Genomic DNA, 7,074 nt, shown 5'->3' with positions numbered 1-7,074 from the left:
TGCATGCGAAACACCATTGTGGTGTTCATTAAAGAGTAGGCTTATTAGATATACGATCCGCCCTGACGACCTTAAAACTTTAAAATAGGACACATTTTTTAACTTTAAAGTCAATATATGGCTAAAATACCGCAGTTTGTTTTGTTTTTTTTTTGGGGGGGGGGGGGGGGGGTTTTGGCAACAGAGAAACTAACTAAAAACGTTCCTATGTAGGATAATTCTTGAATAGGACGTAAAACAATAGATAAGAAAACGATCAATTAAGGTTTATTTTAAGAATGTTTTCATGTGATTTGAGGTTCATTTTAGTTTGTATGACATATGTGGAATTCGTAAAAAGTAAATTTGTCGGATAAAGTGCCCACCTTCTTCATCTTTTATTTCGTTGTACAGATGATATATTTAGCTTTTATATCCATTCCTACCTGGGTCTGTGTAAAAATCTTACTGTTTCTGTTTTTCTTTGATCTTTGTGGGGACAGCTCCAAATGACCCGTGATTCACGAAGGTAAATCCCTCCTCAAAGTTGAAGCATCCCTCTTTCATTACAGCGCTGAACTCTACCTCGGACGGTTCCATTGTACACCTGGTCTCCTAGCTTTGTTTGAAATCAATTAATATATGTAAGTCCAGAAAATATCCGATCAGCGCTAAAACGAGATCTCGCAAGACCTTCTCGAGACCGCACAATTGAATGATCGTAAGTTGATTTTTTAATGAATCGTGACACTTCAGGTGATGCAGTGTTACTGTGCTACGTGTCATACAAATTGAATATTAATTCAGTCTTATCTTTTTTCCTCCTGTCATCGAATTTCATCATGCGCTATTCGTGCACTCACCTTAGAAAAGTGTCAATCGAAAATCTTTATTTCTAACATGAATCCCCATTACTTTCTAATATGAACGATTGTTTATCCGCAAGAGTTTGTCGGAATGGCAAACTACAGTATCATTTATGTTATTAATCACAGTTTGTGGCAAATGAAGGAAACAATGTGATATATTAAATGAATAAAAAAAATCATTGAGCGACCTCATTTCTTACGCTTCAGCGAAATATTTCTAAGTAATTACTGATAGTATGACACAGCAATTTATTTTTACCATTTTGTGATATACATTTAATGGAATTCCCATGGGCACGTATTGTGCTCCTTTGTTAGCTGACCTGTTTTTATATTCATATGAAGCAGAATTTATTCAAAAAATTCTACGTGAGAAGAAAAAATCTCTCGCTGTGACCTTCAATTCGACTTTTAGATATATCGATGACGTTTTGTCTATTAACAATGATAGCTTTCATTCATATGTCGATTTGATATATCCCTGTGAGCTCGAAATAAAGGACACCACAGAGTCGTCCACTTCTGCTTCATACTTAGATATTTTATTGAAAGTAGACATTAACGCCAAACTGACAACTCAACTGTATGACAAACGGGATGATTTCAGCTTCTCCATCGTCAACTTCCCACATTTATGTAGCAATATTCCATTATCATCTGCATATGGTGTTTATATATCTCAACTGATTCGATATGCAAGAGCTTGTTCTGGGTATAGTCAGTTTTTAAATCGAGGTAAGCTACTGACAAACAAGTTGATGGTACAGGGATTTCAATAGTCTCGATTGAAGTCAGCATTTCGCAAATTCTATGGTCGTTATAACGATCTAGTTCGTCAATACAACCTCGCATTGGGTCAAATGCTGTCTGACGTGTTTTATACCGATTGTTAAGCCGTTCTTGGCACACTGATTTTGACTGCGGATAACTCCGTTTACCTGATCAGGATATGGGGCTCACGGCGGGTGTGACCGGTCAACAGGGGATGTTTACTCCTCCTAGGCACCTGATCCCACCTCTATGGGAAGCTGAGGATGGAGAAGCTGAAGTCACCCCATTTATCATTTAGTTAAGTTGTTAGTTCGCCGTTAACCTGTGCATATGTGGAAGACTCCGTGGTGTCTTTTATTTCGATTTCACCAGGATAGATTTAATCGAGATATGAATGGAAATAAGTATTGTTAATACAATCTAAATGTGGGGCTGAAGATCACAGCAAAAGTTTTTTCTTCTCATGTAGAATGTTTTCAATAAATTCTGCCTCGAAGGAATATAAAAAATGTAAGATAATAAAGGAGCACAATTCATGCCAATGGAAATTCCAGCAGACTGTTGGAAGACCTGGTCACTAAAGACTATGTAGATATTGTTATTGTAAATGAGGGACTCCAGCATCTTTTTAATGTCAACTTTAACGAAGTCGGGGTTTGGGGTGTTTTTTTTCAATTACTGATCACAATATATATTTCCGAGTTTCATTTTTATTTAAGGAGCAGTATTAATCTATGATGTTAAGAAGCCTAGTTTCAATTTATCCTGAGGAATGATGGCGTTAAGTGTTAAAAAGGTTTCCATACTGTTGATTTTAGACAAGTTTTTTGATTTCGAATATACTAAAAGTTCTCACACTTCACAATGACTTGTGGACCGCAGTTAGTCATTTGCTTAGATTGATTTTCTCTTGTGGGGTTTAACAATGCCTCAAAATAAGATGCATTCCTTATAAAACACAGTCAGACTATTAGATAATTCAAGTTTACTATGCTCGTTACTTGTCGTGTTGCCTAATAGTCGTTCATTTTATCGGCAGCAATATTAAACAAGGGCACCAAAAGTTAAAGACCCCCCCCCAAAAAAGACAAAAAAGGGGGACTATGAACGAGAAAGGAAGACCATCAACAACAAATCAAGTTTAAAGGGAAATCAAATTGTCAACAAATCAAGATATTCAACACGTTACTCTGGTTACCGCCGAGGAAGAGAGAGCCGTTTGGGAATTGAATGATCGATTGTTTTACGTCCCGTCAAGAATTTTTCATTTCACTCATATTGAGACGTCACCAGCTGTAGGTAAACTACCACACTTTTAGACCTATACTTAGCGCTCAAGGCTGTAGCAGTGAGGGTTAATTATCGTGTCAACGCCTGCCGCGATACGGAACCTTCATTTTTAAGATCATATTCCGAAAAACCCGTGATTTTCACTTCTAAATGCCGAGCATTTGGCGAAGGAGCAATAATAATGATAATAAATTTATCTTGTAAAGCGTAAAATCATATTTTTCTAAACGCTATTTAAATAACAATAAAATTAAGTAACATAAGTTGTATAAGAACAAATGACTAGCAGGTGAAGATAAGGAATCCGTTATGGTTGCAAAACATAGTAATCTTGACTTAGGGTTCATCTGCACAGACTAGTTGTAATGATTTGCAAACAGGTGAGTCTTTAGTTTCGATTTAAAGATACAGAGACTAGTAGCAGTTCTGATATCATATGGTAGAGCATTCCACAGTTTAGGGTCAGTCACACTAAAAGCTCGAGTTTGAATCACAGATGAAGTGGTAAATGGCACTTGTACATGTACTAGGCTCTGATCACTGGACCGGGAATTTCTGGAGGAAGCATAGGGTATTATGAGTTCCTGCAGGTGGGATGGAGCCATGTCGTTGACTGTTTTGCACACTAACAACAATGTCTTGAAGATGACTCTTTGCTGAACTGCCAGCCAATGGAGGGAGCGTAATACTGGTTTAATGCTGTCATATTTGCGGGTGCCTAATATGATTCTGGCTGCAGCGTTTTTGGATGGATTGGAGCCGCTGGATGAAAGGTGAAGATAACGAACAATGATCAATCTCATAACTCCTATCAGCAATACAAAGTAGATATTTGGGCCAACACGGACCCCTGGACACACTAGAGGTGGGATCAGGTGCCTAGGAGGAGTAAGCATCCCCTGTCGACCGGTCACACCCGCCGTGAGACCTATATCCTGATCAGGTAAACGGAGTTATCCGTAGTCAAAATCTGGATCTGCTTTGATGGTAAGACGTAGTAGAGAGAGTTATAGTAGTCCAGCTTTGTTATTATGAAGGCATGGACAATACATTCCATCGATTCCCTGTCCAGATATCTCCTCAGCTGGCTCAGGTTCTTAGGTGGATGAAGGCACCTCTGCACACTGATGATATGTGTGCCTCTATGGTCATGTGACAGTCAATGGTTACACCAACGCCCTTGGCCTTAGTAACAGGAGTGATGGTATGTGCAGCTTAGAGGAAATTTGTTTGGAGGATATCACTAGCACCTCAGTATTGTCTGTGTTGATCTTGAGGTGATGATGAGCCATCCAGGTTTGAACTTACCTCAAGCAAGACTCCATCTGACTGACTACAAGAGCGGACTGTTGGACTTTAAAGCTGATACACAGTTATTTATCGTCAGCATACATGTGGTACAAGACATTGTTCTTTCTGAGAAGGGTTCCAGGGATGCTGTGTACATGTAAATGTTTAACAGAAAGGGCCCGAGGACCGATCCCTGGAGACACCGCAGCCCAACTCAGTGGCACCAGACTTCGCACCCTTCGCTTTGACAATCTGGGTCCGATTGTTAAGATAGGACGCGAACCACATGAACACCGTGTCCTTAATTCTAAGGTCCTTGAGTATGACAGAAAGCACTTTGGAATGGTTCCAGTAGATTGTTCTCACTGAGGTAGGTATATATCTGTGCTGCTACAACCTTCTCAATCAACTTGGATAAATATGCAAGGTTAGACACTGGCCAGTAGTTCTTTGGTATGCCAGGATCCAGTAAAGCCTTTTTCAGAAGTGGTGTCACAATATCTCCTTTGAAAGATGTTGGGAAGGAACCACTTTCAAGTGACTTATTTATTATATAAGTGATGACGGCAGCAAGAGTTGTAATTTCTTGCTTCACAAGGGATGTAGGCATAGGGTCCAGTTCACAGATCTTGTTGGCAGATGACCTAATCAACTTTGTGACTTCATCCACAGTAACATGTTGGAAATGGCTGCGTTCAGTTTCATCGCCGAGTGCTGGTGAGTCAACAAGTAGTTTGTGATTGTCACATGTAATGGAGCTGCGAATTCGTGTAATTTTCTGCACAAAAAGTCACTACACATATCAGCCAGATCTGCCGGTAATTTGTTGGCAGGGAATGGAGTGGTGAAGTTCCTACCACTACCTATGTTAACGTTTTAGGTTTGACGAGACCATGGTGCGAGCGAGGATAGAACTCACGACCTCTCGGTTACGAACGCTCTACCTACTGAGCTACCACAATTGATTGATTTTATATTGTTTAACGTCCCTCTCATGAATTTTACACCCATATGGGAGACCATTGTCGTTGAAGGGATGCAGGCCTATGCTCAGCGCTTACTGTCTTTGTGATACGGGACTCGGTTTTTGCCGTGTCATCCGAAGGACTTCCATTTAATCTCCTCTTACGACAAGCAAGGGATCCTGAGGACCTATTCTAACCCGGGTACCCTAGGGAGTAATGGGTGATGGCTAGGCTAGTAATGCTAGAGCCCACTACCCCGAGTTAAGTAATAAAACTTGTCACCATTCTTAAAGCACACGGAATGTCCATTGTAGAGATTCTGCATAGGCAAACGAAAAAAAAACAAATGTCAAATAAAGCAAAGCGGTTAATATAAGCTTCGTCCACGTAATGGTGATAGAAAACGTTATTCATGTAGCTATTAATTCTTCTCATTTATTTTTCAAGAACTCCATCTTCATCGCATTTAAATAAAGTAAAGGTTTGTAATATAATTTTCACTCACTTTAGTCACTTTGTAAATGTACAGGTGAATCTCGAGGGCTGATACTGGTCATTCTGACATACACTATTGCTTTTATTATATATAATATATACATTGTATTTGAAAATGTGTCATCAATACAAATACAATCATTATGCATTTTCAATCAATGAACATGTCTCTTCGTTGAATTTCTTTTACTTATTTCGAAAGGCAATACATCACATTTCTCCTTTTCTGACTCTTTTTCTCCATTCATTTCAAAATGGTGTCTACTTTCAAGCGAAATATCAGATGTACTACGAATGAAACTACATGTGTTCTAAAAAGAATAATAAAGAATGATGATCATGTACCAGGTAGTGTTATAAAGGGCACGTGTGTATCTAATGCAAAACGTCTGTATTTGTCGCTGCATTTCTGTTTCATGATACATACATGTATGCTTTATACATAGTAATACAAATTTGAGACACTCATATATTACCCATCATGCTCAATATCGAAAGAGTCCGCCAGCAGTTCGGTGGTTCACCGGAATGTAATGGTGGTGCTGATCCTGACAGTCAAAATGGTTGTCCGTCACGGTCAGTAAAAGGGGTGATGTCATTGGTCATTATCGTCAGTTCAGAATAATTCATGGCATTGTTTAACTTTGTGGGGAGAGTAGACTGATGTATGTATATGTTCAGGTTGTGTTGACCCGGGATTGGTTGGTTTGTTTGGTTTTCGCCATTTCGAGATTTTTTATTCATATTGAGACGTCAATTACAGTAGGTGAAATATCACAAATTTAGACCTATGCTTTGCGCTTAGCAGTGAGGGTTCTTTAACGTGCCAACGCTTGCTGCAACACGGGAGGTCATCCGAAAGATCCGTGATATACCGCGAGCGTTTGGCGAAGGAGCAATCACAATCGATGTTTACGCCATGGCACGAACAGAGCTCGAACTCAGATCTCTAGGTCACGAAGTGAACGCTTTACCGAGATGGTGATCTGGGGTTGGCATCAAACTCAAATACAAGGCCTGGGTGGGGGAGTAGATTTATTTTTATATATATTTAGTCTGTAAAGTAGATATTTTCTTTTTACGTCCATGCCATGAAATGGCTTGGGACAGATAGTGTTACCCAGAGTTTTCCAGTCTTGCTTTCCACTTGACAGCGCGCTGAGGTACGATAAAATACATAAGTTTCGATATGAAAGCAATGGTTCAATTTATAATTATTACTCAATGTACATATGATTTAAGCCAAGAGATCATACGCACAGAATCAAGTACAATTCGTACGTGTTCATTTACCAATCTAAACTGAGTAAATAAATGTAACCTTACGATACATACTTGTATCATTGTAAGCAGTCTCTCAATACAAAACGCGTTCATTTCTACACTAAAATAAAAGGTCAGTCGTGACTTCGCAT

Source organism: Ostrea edulis, chromosome 6 (genome assembly GCF_947568905.1).
Source record: "Ostrea edulis chromosome 6, xbOstEdul1.1, whole genome shotgun sequence".
In the NCBI taxonomy this organism is placed as follows: Eukaryota; Metazoa; Mollusca; class Bivalvia; order Ostreida; family Ostreidae; genus Ostrea; species Ostrea edulis.
This window is presented reverse-complemented; position numbering follows the sequence as displayed.